Source organism: Nuphar pumila, chromosome 9, assembly GCF_984573655.1.
Source record: "Nuphar pumila chromosome 9, dmNupPumi1.hap1.1, whole genome shotgun sequence".
Lineage (NCBI taxonomy): Eukaryota > Viridiplantae > Streptophyta > Magnoliopsida > Nymphaeales > Nymphaeaceae > Nuphar > Nuphar pumila.
In genome coordinates, this window is record NC_143257.1 from 19,322,494 (window position 1) to 19,348,427 (window position 25,934).

Here is a 25,934-nt window from a genome sequence, read left to right on the forward strand (position 1 = left end):
GAATGGGATTGTTACTTGACAGAATATGTTGAAGGTAACATTGGTGTACTTATACATTTAACTTATGAGTAGGTCACGTATGTTATCACTTGAATACTCGCATACTTACTAAAATGTGTAGTGTATAAGGGTTAGCATATGGTATGAATATGTGAGTAAAGCGTGTTTATGACAGGAATACTTGCATTAACTGAAATTTATGAGTTTTGCATGATTGTTCACATGTTATAGTTGGAATGATGCATTTGTCAGGAATTGTGCAATGAATGAAAGTATGCATTGCATGTTGGTGTGAGGACTCGTGCTCATGCATTTAAATATTATTGATTTTTGTCACAGATGAATGTGCATTGAAAAGTGTGTAAAAAGAATGCATAAGTGGCATACTCTTTATGAATTTTTTTGGCTTATGAGGGCATTGATGGTCAATTGGATCATCAGGGGCCGGGTGGCCCTCGAGAATCGGTTGTTCTCTGTTTTAGTTATTTTGATGCATTGCAACAAATCAAATGTGATATTATTGTTTTACCGCACTGTTCTATGTTGTCACGGGTTGTGGTCTCGTGAAAAGCTTAGCATGCTGATTTGCAAGCTTATGTTATTAATTCTGCATGTTAATTTGCAAATGTAAAAAAGATGAATTAATAACAAGATAAAAGAAAATAAAGAACAGTGTAATTCATTTTCTCCTTGATGTCCCTGCTTTAGCGTGGGAATCTTGGATGTTGCAGTTTAGGGAAAACCGTGAAGATACAAAAACTCTGTGTGCGTTGTTGCCCCTGAACCCGATATTGAGGTTCTTCTCCTGACCACGGTTTTAGGGAGAGTGTTATTTTTCCTGGGGGTGGTGTGTTTTGACACAGTTGTTGTTGTTTTGGTATACCAATAAAGTGGCGTCAGTGGATGCTGTTTTCCATGGTGTCCCCGACTTTGGATGTTGTTTTCTAAGGTTCCGATGGATGGTGTTGTTTCCTGATATCGGTCGAGGGCTAAGTTTGGAACCCGGTAATAAAATACAAATTGTGTGTTAAGCTATCCCGGGAACCCTATTTGACCTCGGGGACTGTACCCGTTTGGTGTATCCACGGGCAATGGTAAATTAAAAAGAGGAACTTAAGGATTGCGTGCATTTAATAGAACATGCATATGAAAAGAGGAAAGCTTAAATGAAAGATAATAAGTGTTCATGCATCGCACATAAATCATGCATATTCTTGTTATGCATTAGTTCATGCATGTTTACCTATTCACTTGATTGTTTTATGTTGATCATTGCATGATGTTGATCTCTTTGGTATTCAAACGCCCTTATTGATTAAATTATAATCAATGTTACTAACTTAATGGTCCCTCATGCTTAATGTTTATTTTATTATTGCATGAATGGTTAATTGCCTTAAAATTTGGTTATAATTGTATCCTTCTAAAATATTACATGGATCTTATTTATGTTCTTTTTCTTACTTGATTCATTAGGGAAACTTGTACGCAGAATTCTTCGGATTTCTGACCCTCTTCTTTTATTGGTTTTTCTCAGACACAGGTGATCAGTGAAATCGACTCGCTTCTGAGAGGATACGAGGGTCACATTTGTTTCAGACGGCTTCACTTACGGACAGAGTGACTCTACTTCTGTTTTCTTTTAGTTCTTCTTATTTCCTGCAAGTTGTTATTTCACGTTGGATATTGAGTATGGGACTCTTATTGATTTATTAATAAAAGAGTTTAGTTGGTTGGTTATGGATGATAAATGTAAGTTTGTTTGTGGTGTGTAGTTATCCAACTGAAATTGGAACTATAAGAACCCCAGGTCTCTGGGAAGTTTTCTGCAACTCTTAGAAAAAAAATTCCGCATTTTTCAAAGGTATGAGTTGGGGTCGTTACACATAGGGCTGGTCGAAATATACACCATTCTGCTAACCGGAATTTAATATAAAAATGTCATGTTGTACATAACGAACCAGACTCAATCTGCTAACATAAGCCTGTTTATAATTTTCAGAATGAACAGACCCATTCGGCTAACAGAAATTCACTTAAACATGGTATGTTTTACTAAATGAATCAGACCCAGATTAGGCTAACAAGAGGTTACATAAACATGTTGCGTACTATTAAATAAAACATACACAAAAGATCGACTAACAGGTGTTAACATGAACATAAACGATACTGATGGACAATAGGCTAACAGCAGACCCATTTGGCTAACAGAAATTAACTTAACATAGTAGGTTTTGCTAAATGAAACATACACAAAAGATCGACTAACAGGTGTTAACATGAACATAAATGATACTGATACACAATAGGCTAACAGCAGACCAATTTGGCTAACAAAAATTAACTTAACATAGTAGGTTTTGCTAAATGAAACATACCTAGGTGGCTAATAGGAATTTAAGTAAACATGCTATGTTTTAATAAATGAAACAGATATTAATCGGTTAACATGGATTAACCTGAACATTTTATGTTTTGCTAAATGCAACAGACGCCAAATCAAATAACAGGGATTTAACACATACATGTTGTATTCACCTAAAGGTATTAGACACGTACGGCTAATAGTAAAGCACATAAACATGCTTATTTACAGTTAAAGGAATCAGATACAAAATCAGATAACATGATTTAACATAGGCATGCTGCATTTCACAGCGTAAAACAAACACGAATCAGCTAACATCAAGTATTCAACTAAAACCCCAACACAGGGCAATCAGACAGGTACATTTTGATTCCAAGATTTCTGAGCATCCGCCCCTAAGAGAAAAATCAGAATGCTCTCATTTGGAGGTCCGAGAAAAATCCCAACACTCATTAATCGAATACAGTTTTAGGTCCACCAGAAATCCCCAATTTGCAAGATCGGTTGTGGTTTCTTTCCACAACACCAGAAATCCCCAAATCAGAGGATCGGTTTGGGGTTTCAGACATCCAACATAGCATGCCGACCCAAGACCCACCGATCAAGAAATACTTCAATGGTTCTTACGCAACGGATATCGTAGCTACCAAAACCCTCAACTCATAGACTTGGGTTTTCCGGCAGCCAAGAATCCCGTCAGACACTCGGTTCCCTTCCCTTGACCGACCCAATCACATCCCGAATCAATCGATACCTACAAAAAAATACCAGATCCTACCTGTTCCGGCGATTTGAGGAGGCTACAACGAGAGGAGAAGGTGGCTGACGCTGCTGCGAGAAGGAGGTCACCGGCGGCATTGGTTGCTGTCAACGGCGACAGCAGGTGGTCGGAGTCATCGACCGGGAAGAGAGTGAGAGAGGAGGCAGCGAGAGGAAAAGGGAGATGAGAGACGGTGGGTGTGAAGCAAAGAGAGAGGCGAGAGCAGGAGAAAGAGAGGCGAGGCCCTCTCCCCCTTTTAATGAGAGGCGTGTTAGAAATCCACCACCCGTACCTGCATTGAGAAAGAGAGAGAGAGAGAGAGGGAGAGACGAAATGCAAGAATTGCGGCTGTCACGATTTCTTTATGAAATCGTGACCTAAAGGAATACATTTATAACTTTATTTTACATAGATATGGATCTGGGTCTGGTGTATCCAGACCCGATTAAGAGTAAATGTATACTATGTACACGATCTTTACATTACATGGATCGGGTCGACTCGGGTCAGGTCCCGGGTCTCGGATCCTTTTCACCTTTTTCACCCCCCCTCAAGTTGATCATGGTTTTGGACCATGAACAACTTGCCTTTAACCATCCAAAAACGATCCTTGGTTAACCCTTTGGTAAATATGTCTGCAACTTGCCTTTCAGTACTGATGAATTCAGGCTCAATCTCTTTTTCTTCAACCTTCTGTCTCACAAAGTGTTGGTCAATCTCAATGTGCTTAGCACAACTGTGATGTACGGGATTGAATGACATGTTGATAGCACTTTGGTTGTCACATAGCAAGGTAGTGTGGGAGATGTTTTTTCCTACTTCAGTTAGTAGATGCCTGATCCATGTGACTTCGGCAGTAGCAGCAGCCATGGATCTATATTCAGCCTCAGTGCTCGATCTAGCGATAGCCTTTTGTTTTCTACTACTCCAAGAGACTAAATTTCTTCCAATGAAGGCACAATATCTTGATATAGATCTTCGTTCATCAGGATCTCCTGCCCAGTCAGCGACACAATATACAGTAAGCTCGTGCTCATCTTTGCCATATGACTGTGGTGAATATATCAATCCATCCCCAATAGTCCCTTTCAGATATCTAAGGATTCTCTTGATGGTTTCTATATGTCCAGTACGTGGTGCATGCATAAATTGAGATACTTGATTGACTGAATAAACGATGACAGGCCTAGTGAATGTGAGGTATTGTAACATTCCTATTATGCTTCGATACCTGGTGGGGTCATCACACAAATTTCCATCATCAGTGCTAAGTTTCTGATGAAGCACACTCGAAGTTCCTAGAGGTTTGTAGTCTTTCATGCCTGCCTTGCTAAGAACGTCTACGGTGTACTTATGCTGAGTGAGTGTCAAGCCATGAGCCTGGTTATCAACTTCTACGCCAAGAAAATAACATAGAACTCCAAGATCTTTCAGTTTGAACCTCTGACCTAGTAAGTCTTTGACTTCTTGAATGTGGGCTGCAGAGTTTCTTGTGATGATAATATCATCGACATAAATTAATAATAGAATGGTCACAGTCTGATTTTTAAAAATAAATAATGAGTGGTCCAGCATGGAACGTGAAAATTCATGTTTCTGAATCTCTAGCGAGAAGCTATCAAACCAAGAGCGAGATGCTTGCTTCAGACCATAGATAGCTTTGTTTAACCTGCACACATGGGTTTTACAGTTTTGTTCTTGATATCCAGGAGGTTCTCCATGTATACTTCCACCTTCAAATATCCATGCAAGAATGCATTTTTCACATCAAGCTGACTCAACTTCTATCTATGTTCAACAGCCAGAGAAATAATAATTCGAATTGTTCCCATTCTTACAACCGGATTAAAAGTCTCATCATAGTCTTGCCCTGCTTCTTGAGTTAATCCTTTTGCCATAAGCCTTGTCTTATATCATTCAATGATTCCATCTGGCTTGTACTTTATTTTATAGACCCATTTACATCCGACAACATTTTTGTCAGGGGGTCTGGGAACAACTTCCCAGGTTCCACATTCATGCAAGGCTTGCATTTCATCATTCATGGCTTCTACCCATTTGGTAGGAGTGACTGCCTACATAATGGGCTCATCTTCCTTATTGAGGGCAGTTAAAAAGAGTTGAAGATCCAAGGAAAAGTTGTTATAGCTGACCCACCTGTCAATAGGATGTCGTATGCGGTTTGATTTTCTGATCTCAAGAGTATGAGGAGTTGGATTGGTGACTGAGACATGATCTGAATGACTTGATGCTATCGACCTCTGTCTGGAATAGACAATGCCTTTATATCTACCTGGTACTTCCTCTGCATTCTGTGATCCCAACGTCACAGTGTCCTCAAACATCTCTTCTTGTTGCACGCAATCTGAGGAACACGCTTCATTGGGGCCAGCAAAAAGTTCTGAACTCAGCCAAGGATAGTAAACTTCAGTTGACATGTTCGTTGTGTCAGCTTCGCGATCAAAATTTTGTTCATCAAATACAACATTTCTTGAAGTTCTGATGCGTTTGTTGATGGGATCATAACACCTATATCCTTTATAGTCATCTGCATATCCCACAAACCTACACTTCTTGGACTTATCTTGAAACTTGTTTCTCAGGGACTGATCAATATACACATAACAAACACATCCAAAAACATGCAGATCATGATAACTAGGATGAGCTCCAAAAAGACAGTGATAAGGAGACTTATTTTCCAGAACAACCATAGGTAATCTATTTATCACATGTACGGCAAAATGGAAAGCTTCTGTCCATAGGTTGATGGGAAGATTACTGTCATGAAGCATGCTCATGGCACTTTCAACGATATGCTTATGTTTTTGTTCAGCAATCTCATTTTGTTGAGGGGTATGAGGGCAGGACACCCTTCTTCCTATCCCATTATTTTGAAGAAAATAAATAAAGTCACTAGATAAGAACTCCCCACCTCCATCACATTGGAAGAATTGGATGGACTCGAAGAATTGATTTTTAACTAAGAAAAGAAAGTTTTGGAACAAAAGGAAAACTTTCGACTTATTTTTTATGAAATATATCCAAGTGTATCGGGAATAGTTATTGACAAAGATTAGATAGTATTTGCTCCCGGATCCAGAGGCAATCGGGGCGGGTCCCCATACATCAGAACAAATTATCTCAAAAGGTTTTGAAGCTCTCTTATTAATGGAATGGAAAGGCAATACATGACTCTTGCATGAAAGACAACTGGAACACTTATGACTGCTCTCATTCCCATTGAGACTTTCTTTTGTAATGAGATTATTAGAGACAAGTTTTTCAATAAAATGACTCCCACAATGTCCTAATCGACTATGCCACAAAAATGGCTTATTATATTCAGAAATACTAAAAACATTAGCATAAGAGGATGAACATGTGTAAAACCCGCAATTTAAAAAAAAATTTATTGTTTTGGACCCGGGTCGGGTCGGGTCCGGACCCGACCCGAGCCCCTTTGCTTTAGGATTTTAAAAAAACCCGACTCACGATCCCGAGCGCCGCGACACCCCCCCCCCCTTTCTCCCCCTTCGTTTTCGGGTGGATTAGGGAAACCCACCGGGGTTTCCCCTTTCATCGCCCCTCCCCCTGAAGCTTTTAAAAGCTCTGCAGGAGGGCAAAGGGAGGCACAGCCCTCGCCCCTCCCCCCCCCCCCATCACGCCGGTCTCCTCCCTCGCTGCGCCCGCCGTCGAAGCCGGCCACCGTCTCCCAGGTACGCCGTCTTCCCTTTTCTCCTCCCTCTTCTCTTCCTCACCCCCTCTGTCACCTCGCCGGGAGGTCGGCAGGCGGCTCACAGACCCCGCCGAGGCCTCCCACCACCCCCCTGTGACATCGGGGCCCCGACAAGTGGCCTACGCGGCCCCTGTCGTTCCCTTCTCCATCTGGGGATTCGCCGGAGTGTCGACAGGGGACCGAGGCCCCTGTGACACCCCCCCTCATCCCTGTGGGTGATGGGGAATCAGACAGGAGGTCGGTTGCTCTCCCTGTCACCCCCGTCCTGAGCCCTCTCTCTCTGGCAGGGGTTGGTCCCCCTTGCCATCTCTCGATCACTGGTAGGCAGGGGCAATGCCCCTGCCGCTGCATGTTTCCCGACAAGCGGGGGCTCGCCCCGCTGCCTCTGGGGTTTTGGCGCGCAGGGGTAGTGCCCCTGCCGCCTGCCTGTCTCGGCTGGCAGGGGCAATGCCCCTGTTACCCTTTTTGTTTTGCTGGGTTGGCAGGGGCTCGCCCCCCTGCTGCCTCTTGGCTTCTGGGAGGGCAGAGAATATCCCCCCTGCTGCTCTTGATCCTCGGCACGCAGGGGGCCGAACCCCCCCTGTGGCTCCGTGATTTTGTCAGGCAGGGGTCGAGGCCCCTGCCATTTGTAGGTGTTTCTGGCAGGGGCCTCGTCCCTTAATTCGTCAGGCAGGGGCTGGGGCCCCTGCCATTCCCCTTTTTCGTCAGGCAGGGGCTGGGGCCCCTGCCATTTCCCCATTTTCGTCAGGCAAGGGCCAAGGCCCTTGCCATTCTTTCTGTACCAGGCAGGGGCTCATCCCCTGCCGCTTCGTTGTGTTCGGCAGGGGCTGACCCCCCTGCCGCCTCGGTGTTTTTGACAGAGGGCTCAGCCCCTGTCACCCCGCGGTTGTCTGCAGGCAAGGGCTCGCCCCTTGTCGTTTTTCTGATTTCGGCCAGCAGGGGCACACCCCTGCTGCCTCTCTTTTTTTTTTCTATCGGCATGCCTGTTTTTCTATTTCTCCGCATGATAATTAACGTAGCACTTTTGGCAGACTTCGCATCGAACCCCGCTCTGGCTCCGCGACCTGAGCCTCGTATCATCTACACTCGTAGACGCACGCAGCTGCACGACATCCCGAGGTAGGGGAAAGTCGCACGAAGAGTTTGTATGAACAAAATAAAATAAGACGTCTGAGATAAAATAGTTATTTTGCATACATGCTTATCTGAAGAAGTATTACTCTTTTTTATTCTTTTGAAACTGCACGCTCGATGGTAGACTCATTTTAGAAAGAATCAAGTAGTTAATTGGCTTACATGTTACCTGTAGGATTACTTAACTCGTGATTGTCTGTTCTGCATGCTTATTATGTTGGAACTGCATACTTAAGATAGACTTTATGAATAGACTCATTTATGAAGAGAAAACCACTGAAATTGCTATTGTAACCGAACCTTAAAGCATGTACGGTATGAATTTTATGTAAGGTCATGGAGTATCTTGAAGTGGGAATCAACACTTTATTGTTTTGATGTGATATTATCGGCCTCCACAGGCCAATTGCTCAAAAGAGTAATACATGTCATGTATGAACCAAAAGAATCATAAAACATTATATGTTGCCCTCTCATCGTAGTCGTACCTCTAGGAAGGTACAACCGTACTTTTAGACAAGTATGTCCCACGTGGGTTACGATGGTTGGAGGATGAGGTGGTAGCAACCTCGATGCGTGCAATTAGCACAATGCTGAGATCACATAAATGGTGACCATTCGCCTTCACAGGCAAGATGCTCGAGTGGGTCTAATAGACCAGAGCATGTAGGATGGGGCGGCGGTTAAGAAACTCCCGTCGTACCCATCCGACCTTCACGGTTCATCAAGGGAGAGGATGGATGGTACAAAAACTCCGATGGACAGGTTGTTAACAACCACCCCACGGGCAAAAGACTCGGCTTCCCCAGTCATCGGAGTTAGGGGAATTGGGATTACCATAGATTATCCTAGGTGGTAACTGTCAGGCACTTCTGCAGAAGTTGGATGCATCCATGGGCCACGAATGCCTTTGGGGATTTACTCTCTTGGTCATTGACCGTCCCCTTGGAAGCGGACTCAGTCAGCCATCCGGGTTAATGAAAACAACTGACATAATAAACCCCCGGATCGATCTCGGTTGTTTCTACGTTTCGCGTCTGTGCGTACCCACAGGCCAGTTAATATCAGAACTTAAAGAATATCTTCATGGATAGTTGTAAATGATTGAAACTTACACTGCTTGAAATGCTTCAACTAACAACTCTTTGCACATATTACACTTGTTAGAATAGATTACAGTTGTATTGATTGCTTAAATATCATAACTGTTTATCTCATGAATGTCCTGTTTTATTTTCATTCTACTTATATGTTCGTGCACCTACTGGTTTGTTATGAAACTGACTCATTTCATGGGTAGGTGAGGAGTAGGACTTCACTGGCGGCCGATGGTGTGGTGCAATATGGATCAAGATTTATCTTCTTTCTGTTGGCGGCTTAGCTCTGGGTCTTTTTGGAGTTTTCTTTAGATTTATTGAACTTTTGAACAAAATGCTCATTTTGTAATAAACTGCAGATTTTTAATCTATTGCCTTATTTCTTAAATTCCTTTAAGAGGTTGTACATGTGAATGATGGTTTTTCAGCTAACGTACCCAGGATTGTTGACTTGTGTTCCTTTCTAAATGTCTTCCGCTGTCGTTTTTAAAAGTTAAAACTTTAAATCTTTGAAGGGTTTTTCAATAAGGTTTTCGAAATCACAAGTCCAAATTTTGGGTCGTTACAACATGACTCTAATGAAGGCTTCGAATTCAGATGAACAGGGCGAACAGCATGACATGGAGCTTCTTCAAAGACATACATATTGCCTCGTCTCTTTCCTTCAGCGAATGTTTCCCTCGTGCGTAGGTCCTTAACCTGCACAGACAAGGGAGTGAATTCAACTGAAGCATTATTATCATCAATACGTTTGGAAACAGAGACAATATTTTTCTTGATGTCAGGAGCATGAAGAACGTCAGAAAGAGTAAGAGTGGAATATGGCATGGGGATGACAGTTTTTCCAACATGAGAAACAGGATGGTGGGATCCATCTCCAGTGACAATCTTACTTTTTTCAAAATAAGGAATAGGGTTAGAAATTTTACCTGCATCGCCTGTCACATGAGTTGCTGCCCCTGAGTCAACAAACCAAGAGCCTTCATCGCTCTGCCTTAATTTCAACTCTGATAAGGCAGATATCAGCAGATCTTTAATCTCTCCATTGTCTCTGGTATTTGTGAACTTTCTTTTGGTTTCCGTTTGTGGACCATTTCCTTTATTCTCTGGATTATGCCAGCAATTTGCCTTGATATGCCCCCTTTTGTTACAAATGAAGCAAGTAGGAATGGATCTTGATCCTTGCGCATGAGCTAACATGTTTGGAGTGGGAAACAGACCACGCCCTCCTTGTCCACTTCGCCCTTGTCCTCCTTGTCCCCGTCCTCTACCATAAGACACTCCTGTGGCAAAAACTTCTTGAGAATTTGGGTGAATGTGAGTTTCTTCAGAGAATCCCTTCAGAGTCATTTCGTACTCGATCAATTTGGCTCGTAGCTCATCAAAGGTAGGAAGAACAGGAAGGCACAATAGTGAAGTGACTATCATATTGTAGTCAGATCCCAATCCGCTCAGAGTTTGTTGCACCATGCCATTGTCACTAACGGCACATCCTATAACTACAAGCTGATCTGTGATGGTCTTCATCTTGTTCAAATATTCCATGATGGTCATGGAATGTTTTCTTAGCAACTGAAATTCCTTTTTTAGAAAAACCATCCTGGCTTGTGAAACCTGTGAATACGTCTGGACCAGTCGCTCCCAGAGTTGCAATGTTGTACAATTGTCGGGAATGGCAACAATGACCTTTTGGGACAGGGTTGAGGTGATGTATGCAACAACAGATTGATCTTTCCTTTCCCAATTGAGAAATTCTATATTTTTGACATATACGATCGAACTCGCACCTTGATCATCTTTTTCTTCTCTCTGAACAAATTCTGGTGGAACAGGGATGGTTCCATCCAAGTGACCTAAGAGACCTTGGCTCCTTATAAAGGGAATGATTTGTCTCTTCCAAATCAAGAAGTTTGAGGTATTCAACTTTTCAGAAATGAGTTGGTTTAGAAAACTTGAAGAAATATTTGATTGAAGGGAATAGGGATCCATAGAGAGTGGATTTCAGCAAAAGTGTTCACGAAATGCTCAGCCTTTTTTTTTTGCGGCTCTCAGATTCAGAGAATAAGAATAGAGAGACTGAACCTTTTTCTATGCTCTCCAGAAAACTGATATTAAAAGAACTTTTCCACGTTAGATATATTTTCAAACGAGTAGCAATAAAAAAAAACTACACGGCAAATATATATTTGAATATGTAGAAATGAATGCGTGAAAGGGATTAGACAAAGGGAGATCGAGCGAACGACAACAGTAAAGGGAGACAAGCAGGCAATGTCAAACAGAAAACGAAATAGGGCACACGATTGGTCTGATGTTTCACCTGAATCGATTTCAGCGATTCACGTGAAATACAGCCCCTCATTTTTCACAGTCTGGGTTCACGTGAACAGGATACATAGAAAAAATTCAGAGGAGGGAAGAACGAAAGAAGAATTTTTTGCAGACAAAAATAGCACAAGTATTAACTTCAGCAAATAAAATATTCAGATCGAGGAAGAGAAAACTGGTATGCATCTTTTCACGTCGGCAAATCCAACTGAAAGTCCACTTTGATTCCAGAGAGAATCAGATCTTAAAGAACAAGGAAGAAAAGAGGAGATGTTGACGGAAGAGAAGAAGGAGACGTTATCGATCTTACCGGAAGTGAAGATCACGAAGGACAGGGGGAAGAAAACGCACGCAGACGAGAAGGCGATCTCAGGCCAGGCTTCAACACTGCTTTGATACCATGTTAGAAATCCACCACCCGTACCTGCATTGAAAAAGAGAGAGAGAGAGGGAGAGACGAAATGCAAGAACTGTGGCTGTCACGATTTCTGTATGAAATTGTGACCTAAAGGAATACATTTATAACTTTATTTTACAAAGATATGGATCCGGGACTGGTGTATCCAGACCCGATTAAGAATAAACGTATACTCTGTACATGATCTTTACATTACATGGATCGGGTTGACTCGGGTCGGGTCCCAGGTCTCGGATCCTTTTCACCTTTTTCAAGGCGACCCCCGGCGGCTGCGCTCCGGCCCACCTGTTAGATTTTCAGATCTCCAATCTTTTATCTGTAGAAGAGGGAAGAGTGAAAGTGAGGATAAGAGGCTACACAAAATAGAGAGGAACCCTTCACCTTGGGCGTCCATTCTCATTGAATATAAATAGAGCTTACAAGACTTATTAGGGTACAAAGTTACCCTTGAACAATAATAAAAATTACATGTCCACCTTATAGGTGACGTATGGAAATTAGACATACAAGTGATTGGATCCAGATCTTAAGGATCCGGTCCAGATTCAAGACACTAAGACAGAATTGATGTTATCTTTTCACCCTCCCTCAAGTTGTGTACATGGCCTTGTACCATGGATAACTTGCCTTTTTGTATCCAAAATTTGTCCTTCGCTAACCCTTAGGTGAATAAGTTTGCTACTTGATCTTCAGTTCTCACAAATTGAGGTCCAATCTCCTTGTCTTCAACTTTTTGCCTCACAAAATGTTGGTCTATTTCAATATGTTTAGCCTGACTATGATGAATAGGGTTGAAAGACATTAATTGCACTCTGATTGTCACTCAATAAGAGTGTTCGAGAGATATGTTGTCCCACTTCAGTCCACATATGCCTTGTACAAGTAGCCTCAGCAGTGGCCGCCGCCATTGATCTATATTTGGCTTCTGTACTTGATCTTGCAACAACTTTTTGTTTTCTACTGCTCCAGGATATTAAGTTTAACCCAATATAAACACAGTAACCTGAAACTGACCTTCGTTCATCTGGATCTCCTCCCCAATCAGCATCACTGTAGAGAATAATCTCATGTTCCGTCGTCCGTGACAAGCTCGATTTATACAGGAGACCATCTCCAATCGTCCCTTTTAAATATCGAAGAATCCTTTTAATAGCTTTCATATTCCCTACCCTGGGTTCGTGCATGAACTGTGAGACCTGATTGACAGAGTAAACTATGTCAGGTCGAGTAAAAGTTAGATACTGGAGCATGCCAACCAGGCTTCGATATCGTGTAGGATCTTCATATAAATCTCCATCCTTTGAACTTAACTTTTGGTGAAGTACACATGGAGTGCTCAGAGGTTTACATTCCTTCATACCTGCCTTAGTTAAGATATCCATGGTATATTTATGTTGAGTGAGCATTAGGACATCTGATTTTCTATCAACCTCAATTCCAAGAAAATACTGCAACTTCCCTAAGTCTTTCATCTTAAATCTTTGACTTAGAAGTTGTTTGACCTTTTCAATATGATCTCTAGAGTTCCCAGTAATAACAATATCATCAACATATATGAGCAACAAAGTGACTAGATCTCCCTGTCTAAAAATAAACAAAGAATGATCTAAGAGTGACCGTGAGAAACCGTGCCTCTGTATTTCCATAGAAAAGCTGTCAAACCAAGAACGTGATGTCTGTTTCAATCCATAAATTGCCCTTCTTAACATACATACATACCTTTGACAGTCTCCTTTAGCATTGTGTGATGCTCCATGTAAACTTCCTCAAGATCACCATGAAGAAAGGCATTTTTAACATCAAGTTGACTTAGTACCCATCCATGTTCAACGGCTAAGGAGAGAATAAGTCGAATTGTCCACATCTTTATAACAGGACGACTAAAAGTTTCATCACAATCTAGCCCCTGTTCTTGGGTGAAGCCTTTGGCCACAAGCCTCGCCTTGTAGCGTTCAATAGTGCCATCTGGCTTGTATTTTATTTTATGTACCCACTTTGATCCAACAACATTTCTATTTGATGGTCTTGGAACAATCTCCCAGGTTTCACATTCATGCAGTGCCTCCATCTCATCATTCATGGCCTCAACCCACCTTCTAGAATGTGTTGCTTGGTGAAAGGTAATGGGTTCATCCTCTTTGTTTAAAGCGGTTAAAAACAATTGAAAATCCATGGAGAAATTCTCATAACTCACCTTTCAACTGGATATTGAATTCGATTAGACCTTCTAAGATTAGGATTTTGTGAGGATGCATGACCAGGCATATTGGTCGTTGGTCTGTGCTGCTCTCGTCGAGTATATACAATGTCCTTGTACCTGCCTGGTTGTGATGAGGTTTCTGCATTTTCTTGGTGACTCGAATTGTCATGTTGTTCAAACCTCTCTGTTACCTGTCTACATTCTGCAGGACAACTGATATCGGCTTCAGTGAATAATTCTGAACTGAGCCATGGATAATAGAACTCAACAGCATTCGACGAGGAATCTGTGAATTCTCGATGAGTGTCAAAATTCATCTCATCAAAAATGACGTGTCTGGAGACTTTGATGTGCTTTGTTCCTGAATCATAACACTTGTAACCCTTGTAGTCATCTGCATACCCTACAAATCTGCACTTTACAGCATTATATTGAAATTTATGCCTTAATGAGCTGTCAACATGGACATAACAAACACATCCAAACACATGCAAATCATGATAATTGGGGTGAACTCCATGTAAAGTAAAATATGAAGATTTGTTTTCCAAAATATTCATCGGTAATTTATTTATAATATGAACTGTAGTATGGAATGCTTCCGTCCATAAATTTATGGGTAGATTGTTGTCATGCATCATGCATCATGCTCATTGCAGTTTCCACAATGTGTCGGTGCTTTCTCTCAGTAATTCCATTTTGTTGAGGAGTGTGTGGGCAGGACACTTTCCTTCCTATTCCGTTATTATGGAGAAAACTAATAAAGTCACTAGAAGAAAATTCACCTCCCCCATTGGACTGTAAATACTGAATATTTTTGGAGAAGTGGTTCTTGACAAAAGAATAGAATCTTTGAAACAGAAGGAAAGTTTCTAACTTATGTTTCATGAAAAATATCCATGTATAACGAGAATGGCTATCAACAAAAATGAGATAATATCTAGTACCAGAACGAGAATTGATTGGAGCAAGTCCCCAGACATCCGAACAAATAATTTCAAAAGGCCTTGAAGCTCTTTTATTAACACTATGAAAAGGGAGCACATGGCTCTTACATAGCCGACAACTAGAACACTTTTGTTTATTCTTTTCAAGACTCAGACTCTCCTTAGGAATAAGATTATTAGTGACAAGCTTTTTAATAAAATGATCACCACAGTGACCCAACCGACCATGCCATAGACCTGGCTTATTATAATCTGAGACATTGAAGACAAAATCAGAGGGGGCAAAGGAAGACACAGATGGAGGCTTCAAGGCATTACATATTAGTTGACGACATGTAGAAGGGTCCTCTTGAAAAATGTACATGTTGCCCTGTCGCTTCCCTTCAGCGAATGTTTTCTTCGAGTGGAGATCCTTCACATGAACAGAAGAAGGAGTGAATTCAACAGAAACATGATTATCATCAACGAGTTTGGAAATAGAAATAATATTCTTTTTTATATTTGGGGCATGGAGAACATTGGAAAGTTTGAGAATGGACTTGGACATAGGGATAACCGAATTTCCAACATGAGAAACAGAGTGGCAAGATCCATCTCCAGTGACTATACAGTCTTTGCCAAAATAAGAAATAGGATTTAGAAGCTTACCTGCATCTCCAGTAACATGGGTTGCTGCCCCAGAATCAACATACCATGTCCCCTCCTCATTCTGTTTCAAATTCAATGCTGTTAGGGTTGACATAAGCAATTCTTTTAATTCTCCATTTGATTCAGTTCCTTTCTTATGTCCTCCTTGTTGGTTTTTTTCTTTATTTTGTGGGTTAAACTAACAGTTGGCCTTAACATGACCCCTTTTGTTACATATGTAGCATGTGGGCACGTTTCTCTGTCCTTGAGAACTCGGAAGAACATTAGGAGTGGGTAAAAGCCCACGTCCCCCTGATGTATTTCTGCCCTGTCCTCCGCGTCCTCGAAAACTGAATCCACCTCTCCCTCGTCCATAGCTGATTCCTGTAGCAAAAACATCTTGAGTGTGTCCTTGCTTGTGAGATTCCTCTGGCAAACCTTTTAATGACATCTCATATTGTAACAACTTAGAGCACAAATCTTCAAACTTTGGTAATTCAGGTAAACACAGCAATGAAGTGAGAATATGATAATCAGCCCCCAATCCACTCAAAATCTGCTGAACCATGTCTTTATCGCTAACGGGGCATCCAATGACAGCTAATTGATCAACAATGCTTTTCATTTTATTCAAAAATTCCATGACGGTTAAAGATTCCTTCCTCATCATCTGAAACTCACGCTTGAGGAATACAACTCGAGCTTCTGAAATCTGAGAATATGTGCGAACCAATCTGTCCCATAACTGTGTGGCTGTGCAATCATCAGGAATGGCAAGAAGAACCTCCTGCGATAGAGTCGAAGTAATATAGGCCACAAGCAATTGGTCCCGTTTTTCCCAATTGAGATATTCTGGATTCTTGATAAGAATGGTAGATGTTGCCCCTTTGTCATCCGTATCTTCACGAGATACAAATTCTGGAGGGGCTGGCATGGATCCATCGAGATGACTGAGGAGACCCTGACTCCTTATAAAAGGAATTATTTGTCTTTTCCAAATCAAAAAATTCGAAGTATGCAGTTTCTCAGACACAAGTTGGTTAAGAAAGCTCGCAGAGAGACTGGATTGTGCAGTTGGGAAATCCATGAGAAATAAAGATAATATGAAAAGGAAAATATTGAGAAAGGTGCTGCACTTCAACAATATCGAGTTGTGATTCTCAATTTTTTTTTTGGAGAACAGGATTGAACGATAAGCAGATATGATAATAATATTTATTTCAAGATGACAACCAGATATGATAGTAATCTGTATTTCTGATTCTCGACTGAGCAGAAACAGAAATATAAAAAATTATTAAAGGAGAGACAATATTCAGCGAGAAGAAATAAAAGGGAAAGACAAAAAATAACAAGTTCAGAGAATGACAAGTTCAGATCTGAAGATTTGACGCAAAAGCGGAACGTAGATCAGAAACAGACAGATCTGAATTCACAGTTTCAGATCTGCGATAGCCTGAAATCTGCGACAGGCTGAAAACAAAAATTTCAAAACTATCGCAAGAAAAAAAATTTAGCCTGAAAAGGGGTAGAAGAACGAAAGAAAAGGAATGGCTACACAATCTGAAAGGAAGTTCGTGTAGATCATACCAGGCTGCGGAAGTAGAATCTTCGACTTGGAAAACAGGGAGACTCTTCAATCATGCCTTCTGGAAATCACGTCCACGCCCAGATCTAATGTGCTCTGATACCTGGTTAGATTTCCAGATCTCCAATCTTTTATCTGTAGAAGAGGGAAGAGTGAAAGTGAGGATAAGAGGCTACACGAAATAGAGAGGAACCCTTAACCTTGGGCGTCCATTCTCATTGAATATAAATAGAGCTTACAAGACTTATTAGGGTACAAAGTTACCCTTGAACAATAATAAAAATTACAATATGTCCACCTTATAGGTGACATATGGAAATTAGACATACAAGTGATTGGATCCGGATCTTAAGGATCCGGTCCAGATTCAAGACACAAAGACAGAACTAATGTTATCTTTTCACCACCCCCTCCCATGCGATATCAGTTAGGGTTCACACTGAACCCTAACTTTTCTTTTCTTTTTGTTTTTATCGGGCAACCCATATCGGGTTGCCTTTTCTTCCTTTTTTTTTCTCATTACGCAGGGTGCGGGCCGGGTCTGGGTCCGAACCGCGATGCTAGATCCGATTGCGATTTGAATTCGGATGTTTAGAAATGTGGATCCGGGTCGTGCAAATAACGGTGGATCCATGGGTTGGATCCATTTGGGTCCAACTATGGATTCGATAAATTTATTTATTATTATTTACTTATAACAATTAATCTTAGTTATTTATTTATTTAGTATTATTATATATATATATATACTTTAATTTTATATATTTCTTTCGGATTCGGGTAACGGATCCTAGGCCCAAGTCACGTTAATTATGATATATATATATATAATTTCTATTTAACTGCATAAAATTTGCGGTCATTATATTTGCAGGGGCAACACTCTTAGTTAAATTGATTAACTATTTTTATTTTTTTAGGCAATAAAGAGTAGTTTAGCTTTTCTGTAGAATACAAAGTATTTTTTTCATTCCCTGAGTTCGATCGGGATTTTACCACTAGTGTGAACCGGTTTTTATTATTTAATGCACGGTTTGCACAAACGTTTTTATCGAAAATATATTTTTAAAATACTTTATTGAAAAAGTTGCATTATCCTCCATATCAGCCCAGAGTCAGGACATCAATGGATTGAGTGCCTCTTTTTCTCACATGGGTATGCAAGAGTGGCAACAACTCCTACGTACAACAACAACAACAACAACTACGCCTTCATCCCAAAACAATTGGGGTCAGCGATATGAACCAAAAAAGAAATTCATTTTGGGTCTTCCACATGAATCCTTTTCCTCCAATCATTTCTATCCAACGCCATGTCCTCGGTGAGGTTCAAAGCATTCATATCCTTTCCTATCATCTCCATCCAAGTCTTCCTAGGCCTACCCCGACCTCTTTTAACTAATATATTTTCCCATTTCTCCAACCTTCTAACTGGAGCATCATTAGGCCTTCGCCGAATATGTCCAAACCACCGTAAACGATTCTCTCGCATCTTATTTTCAATGGGTGCAACACCTACCTTCTTACGTATCTCTTCGTTCCGAATCTTATCTTTTATTGTATTTTCACACATCCATCTAAGCATCCGCATCTCAGCTACACTCATTTTTTGAATATGATGTCTCTTGGCAGCCCAACATTCCGTACCATATAGTAAAGCGGGTCTAATAGTCGTCCTATAAAACTTTCCCTTCAACCGCAATGGCATTCTACGATCGCACAACACTCCAGTAGCACTTTTCCATTTCATCCACCCAACCTTTATCCTATGATTTACATCTCCATCAATTTCTCCATACTTTTGAATGATGGATCCCAAATATTTGAAATAATCATTCATCGGTATATCTTGCTCACCAAGCTTCACTACACTCCCATCACTACTTCGTTGCTTACTAAACCGACATTCCATATATTCAGTCTTACTCTTACTCAACTTAAAACCTCTAGCTTTCAATGTTTGTCTCCATAATTCTAACTTAGCATTAACCCCAGCTCTAGACTCATCAATCAAAACAATATCATCAGCAAACAACATACACCACGGTACATTTTCTTGAATTGATCTCGTAAGCTCATCCATCACTATCGCAAATAGGAAAGGGCTTAAAGCAGATCCTTGATGTAACCCAACCGTTATCGGAAAATTGGTTGTCACCCCTCCACAAGTGCGGACATTGGTTACTACTCCTTCATACATATCTTTAATTATACTAATGTACTTGAGAGAAACACCTTTCTTCATCATTGTCCACCAGAGAACGTCCCTAGGTACTCTATCGTATGCCTTCTCTAAATCAATAAAAACCATATGCAAATCTTTGTTCCTCTCTCTATATCTTTCAATAAGTTGTCTAAGAAGATGTATAGCTTCCATAGTTGATCTTCCAGGCATAAAACCAAATTGATTCTCCGATATCATGACAACCTTCCTCAACCTAGACTCAATCACCCTCTCCCAAAGTTTCATAGTATGACTCATGAGTTTTATACCACGATAGTTTGTGCAATCTTGTATATCACCCTTATTCTTATATAAAGGCACCAAAGTACTCTTCCTCCACTCATTAGGCATCTTATTTGTTCGCCAAATCAAGTTAAAAAGATTTGTCAACCATTCTAAACCTTTCTCTCCCAAGCATTTCCAAGCCTCGATAGGTATACCATCTGGGCCAACTGCCCTTCTTGATTTCATTTTCTTCAAAGCCTCTGCAATTTCTTTCTTTTGAATCTTGCGCATGAAGTCACGATTTATCTCATGAAAAGGAATGGAGAAGTCTCCAAGATCTTGAGCATGACTATCATTAAATAGCTTATCAAAATAATCTTTCCATCTCTCCTTAATCTCCTCATCTTTGACTAAAACCCTTTGCGTTTCATCTTTGATACATCTAACCATACCCAAATCCTTCGATTTCCTATCTCTCATCTTTGCAAGCCTATAAATATCCTTCTCGCCTTCTTTGGTATCCAACTTGTCATAAACCTCCTTATATACCTTAGCCCTCGCGTTTCGAACAACTTTTTTAGCTTCCTTCTTTGCTATCATATACTTCTCCAAATTCTCATTATCACGACTCTTACTTAGATTTCTATAACACTCTCTTTTAACCTTAATAGCTAATTTGACATCCTCGTTCCACCATGATGTATCCTTACCTAGTGGTGCACCGCCTTTAGACTCACCCAATACCTCCTTAGCTACTTTTCTCATACCACCCGCTATCTTATTCCACATTGATTCTGAATCCTCCTCGAGACACCAATCAACTTCCTTAACTACCTGCTCTACAAACATTCCTTGTTTAGCTCCTTTCAGTGCCCACCACTTAATTCTAGGATCTATCCTATGTCTATCCCTTTTGCGGCATTGTCTAATTCTAAGATCTAAAATTAAGACTCTATGTTGTGTAGCTACACTTTCTCCTGGTATAACCTTACAATCGATGCAACAACCCCTATCTCTCTTTCTAAGTAGGAAAAAATCTATCTGACTCGTATTAACCCCACTTTTAAATGTTACTAGGTGAGACTCTCTCTTCCTAAACCAAGTGTTTGCTAAGATCATATCATAGGACAAACAAAAATCTAAAATCCTTTCTCCACTTTCATTTTTTTTCTCCTATACCATAGCCTCCATGGATATTCTCAAATCCATCCCTACTAATGCCTACATGTCCATTAAGGTCACCGCCGATGAAAAGCTTTTCTCCATAAGATGTCTCTTGTACTACTCCATCTAAATCTTCCCAAAATTGATGCTTAATGGAATCATCTAAACCTACTTGAGGTGCATAAACACTAATAATATTAATAATATCCGTACCTAATACTAATTTAATAAGTAAAATTCTATCACCCTTCCTACGGACCTCAACTACATTATCTATAAACTGACGACTCATAACAATCCCTACTCCATTCCTATTCCTATTTATTCCTGTATACCAAATCTTATATCCCCAAGGTTCTATCACTTTAGCTTTCTCACCTACCCATTTGGTCTCTTGAAGACATAAAATATCAATTTTTCTCCTACACATAACATCTACTAACTCTACCAACTTACCAGTTAAAGACCCTATGTTCCAAGTGGCTAACCTAATTTTATGGTCTTGGACTAACTTCTTTACCCCCACCCGTCCAACAAAGTGAGGGAACCCTTGCCTATTTGACACCACACCCGGGCACCGGTGTGACGTGTCGCTTCTGGGCGACGACCTAGCAACCCTTGCACATTTATCACTGCCTCCGGGCCTAGAGAGTACAGCGCGTCGCTCAGTAGGGAACGCCCCAACGAAATTCTCATATTGGTTCATTTTCATGCAACAACTCCTACGTAGAACCTAGAAAATTTGCGGAAGCTAGTAAAAGTCCTGAATGGATAGTTGCGATGAAAAGTGAACTCGAAGCTCTAAAAAAAGCTAAGACATGGGAATTTCAAGTTCTTCCTAAGGGTAAGAAAACAATAGGGTGTAGATAAGTTTTTAAAGTTAAAACTAAGAGCGATGGATCTCTTGATAGATATAAGGCTCGATTGGTTGCCAAGGGTTATAGTTAAGATTATGGGATTGACTATGAAGAAACTTTTGCGCCTGTAACCCGAATGGTCACTGTTCGATGTCTCATCATTGTTGCATCAATTAACGACTGGAACATCTATCAAATGGATGTTAAGAATGCCTTCCTGAATAGTGATTTGAATGATTAAGTTTATATGGATGCTCCACCTGGAATGGAGACTCCTAAAGGAAAAGTGTTTCATCTTAAGAAAGCGCTTTATGGCCTAAAACAAGCCCATAAGGCTTGGTATGATAGGTTTAACTCAGTAATGTTGGAAAATGGTTTTTCTTCTTGTTTTACTAACACTGTTTTGTTTGTTAGAAAATCTAATGCAAGGATTGTGATTTTGCTGTTGTATGTGGATGATATGTTCATCACCGGAAGTGATTCTAGTGGGGTAAAGGGTATAAAATCAATTTTAAAAGATAAATTTGAAATGTCTGACTTGAGTTTTCTAATTTATTTTTTGGGAATTGAAGTAGCATACTCTCATAGAGGGTATTTCTTATCTCAAACTAAGTTTGCTTCTGAGAGCATTGACAGGACAGGTATTACCGATGAAAAGGTTTGTGAAACTCCTGCCATAGTGGGAACTAAAATGAAGATTGATGATGGTGTTCCTCTTTCGGATCCTACTCCCTACAGATAGCTTGTAGGATCATTGATGTATCTGAGTATTACCAGGCCAGATATTTCTCATGCAGTGTATACTGCAAGTCAGTTTCAGCATGCACTAACATTCGTCCATATGAGTGCTATCTTACGAGTCGTAAGATACATTAAGGGTACTCTAAACAAGGGAGTTTTTCTATCCTCTTCGTCTGATTTAAAGTTAATTGCTTATACTGACTCTGATTGGGGTGGTGACCCAAATAACCATCACTGCACCACTGGTTTTTGTGTGTTTTTAGGAGATTCGCTAATTTCATGGAGATGCAAGAAGCAGCAAAAAGTGTCTCTATCATCAACTGAAGCCGAATATCGTGCCATGACAACTACTACCATGGAAATTGTATGGATTCATCAGCTGCCGGAAGATATGGGGATCACAATCGAAGGACCTACCAAGCTATACTGTGACAACAAAAGTGCAATTTATATTGTTAAGAATCACACTTTTCATGAGCGGACCAAACACATAGAAATGGATTGTCACTATGTTTGTGAGGCGTACCTCAAAGGAGTCATTGACCTTCCATATGTCACATCAGAATATCAGTTGGCGGATTTCTTCACCAAAGCTTTGTGTGCTCCGCGTTTCAACTTCCTTCTTAGCAAACTCTCGGTCATACTGCCCTAAGTTTGAGGGGGTGTTAAATTATGTAATCTAATCATGCAATGTAATATATATAAGGTAATACATATACATATATTAATATATATGTATATGTATCTACTTATTATATATATATAATATATATTTCTAATTGTTTAGTCGTAGGGGTAGTTTAGTCTTTTTATAAAATATTCTTTTTAGAATATAATATGAATGCTTTGAACCTCTCCGAGGACATGGCATTGGATAGGAATGATTGGAGGAAAATGATTCATGTGGAAGACCCAAAATGAATTTCTTTTTTGGTTCATATCACTGACCCCAATTGTTTTGGGATGAAGGAGTAGTTGTTGTTGTTGTTGTTGTTGTTGATTCTTTTTAGAATATGTTTTTGTAATTTCCTCTTATTCTTTTTATTTTTTATTTTTGTTAGTTTTTGTAAAAGGTGGAAAGCACCTTGGAGGGGCCCACCATCTAGTCGTTGGGCCCCTTCCAACGGTCACATTTGTGACCGTTGGAAGGGGCTCCAATGGCTAGAGGTGGAGCCTCTCCAAGGACTCCACCTCCTCTATTTAAAGAGGTTCTCCCCTTGTGTATTCTTCATGCTTTTGGGATTATAGCCCAAGCACCTTTTCAATGTTATGACTCTTGAGTATGCTTTTGCGCATTTGTGAGTTTGTGTTGTGCTTTTTGTGCACAAGTGTTTCAAGTGTTCTTGTTTTGCGTATGTATACGCATTTGTTTCCAAGAATATTGTAATATTTTTATTAGTATCTTGTTGAAGATACTTTTACATATACACATACCTGTTTTGAAAAACTAAGCAAGTGAAAAATATAAAGAAATAAGAGCTTAAAAGAAAAAGAGCATCTGTTTAGTTTGTTTGATATCTTGGTTATTCCCTAATAGCCGGGTTGTGACACGAGCTGAAGTGTTTGTTTCCCGTGTTGAAAAGGACAACTAAGGAGATCACTTCCTTGTCTAGTTGACATATGTGGCCTATTTGGTTCGAGCAAGTAGAGACTGAGGGGTATTTTACATCTGGTACCCTAAAGCCATTTGGTTTGGGAGACACCGGCCTGAAAGCCCGTTATATAGACTTAGTATAGAGCCTAAGAGATGTAAACATTGCACCCGACAGGAAGACGACTATATGTAAATATGAAAGTCTAAGGTTTAGTGACTCGAGCAATTAAGTCTGAGGGATACTCTATATCTGGTGCCTTAAGGTCATCTGGCATCGAAGTCATTGACCCAAAGCTCGCTACACAGGTCACGAAAACCTAAAAATTGAAATAGTGCTCACCGAAAAAAATGTGAAAAACAAAAAAAGAAAATAAGATCTTAATGAAAGTTCATTGCTTAGAAAGAATTGTAAAAATTTGTGTAGAAAACATACAAGTGATGATAAATGGGCAATAGCATGATTGTACTTGATTTTCTGAGGAAAAAACATAGATAATTGCAAAATTTTAGAAAAGTAAAAAAAAAGTTTTTCCATTGTGGAGGCATGTTAAACTCTAAATATGTTGTGAGAATGCAATTACATGAAATATTTGTTTAAACATTAGTCTTAATTGCCAAATGATTTTTGATAAAAAAAATCATATGCATGACAGAGATGTTTGTAGATAGCATCACTGCAAACCCTCCCGAGATCTTACTCGTCCACTGGGGTAACCCAGGGGTTTAAAAGGCTTGTTGCATATGCCAAATGCAACCGTGATTCCTACAAAAGTGAGTTAGGATTTGAATATTATTTGCTTTAAATTCATGTATTATTTATTTATAGTTTATTAGCATAGTAGTTTAAATTTAATTTGCTCGGGGAGTAGAAAACAAATACGCATAGGGGCATTTGATAATGCATGAAAGGCATATCATTTTATTATAAATTCATGCATTTAGATGTACTTGTATAGCCTAAGTACCTGTGTTTATGATGTTTTAGGTACGAAGGAGCTTCGGATCGAATTTCTTCAAAAACCGAGTTAAAATGAGAAAAATAGAGCTTTTTCAAGATAACCGGATCCGTTTTCGATGTAATTTGGATCAATACCCGATCCAAAACCATGCCTAATGGACCTCAAATCTGATCCAAACTCTAAATAAACCAAGGTCCATAGATCCAAAGAAGAAAAATAACGAAAAAGCCCTTCTTAAGTGGCGCATAGGAGTGTTTTTAGAAATTTCAAAAAATCACATGTAGTTTTTAGAAATAACTTTTACTTAAGCTTGTGTTTGGAAATTCTTCATAAAATTTTCTTTAAAAGGGGACATCTAGCATTGCCAAAAATGTTTTTTGCCTAGGGTTTCACACCACCCATTCCATCCATCTTCTTCTTCTTCTTCTCTTCTTCTTCTCTTCTTCTCTTCTTCTTCTCTTCTTCCTCTCTTCTTCACGCCAACCTCTTCTTCTCTTCTTTCTCCATTGTTCCATCGTGTTTTCTTTTTTTCTTTTTGTTGTTTGGGATTTTATATTTGTTGCAAGTACCGATGTCTGAAGCTTCTTTAGGATTTGGTGAGAACTACCATCTACCAACATGATCAGCGACCGAGAAACTCTCCCCCTGTAACCGATCGATCTCTTTTCTTCGCCATCGTTTCTCCCCCTTCGACGATTCGGCTCCAACGTGCTACAGCAAAGAACATATTTAAACAACAAAAGGGCGTGTGTGGCATGAGATTCGAGGTAAAAGTCCGCTCTCTTCTACCCTCAAACTCGTCAGGCAGCCTTTGAGGTGCGCCTTCCTCCCGCTCTCTACTTTTCGGTTTTTATTTTTATATTTTTTTAAAGAAATCGAGTCTTGGTCTGTTTTTCTTCATATTTTGAGTTGGGTTTCGGATATGTTATGGTATTTTTCATGTAGACTCAGATTCTAGGGT

The 25,934-nt window shown here is 40.1% G+C and overlaps 1 protein-coding gene and 1 non-coding gene across 5 annotated transcripts in view; one reads left to right on the forward strand and one right to left on the reverse strand.

Annotated features, from left to right (window-relative positions):
- QQT1 (P-loop containing nucleoside triphosphate hydrolases superfamily protein) overlaps positions 1-25,934 on the reverse strand; it is a 112,954-nt gene that overhangs the window by 36,722 nt on the left and 50,298 nt on the right. The window lies entirely within an intron of this gene.
- Positions 16,258-16,342, forward strand: LOC149828478 (small nucleolar RNA SNORD36). The gene has a single exon (XR_016434475.1). It is a non-coding gene; the product is annotated as a small nucleolar RNA SNORD36 (small nucleolar RNA).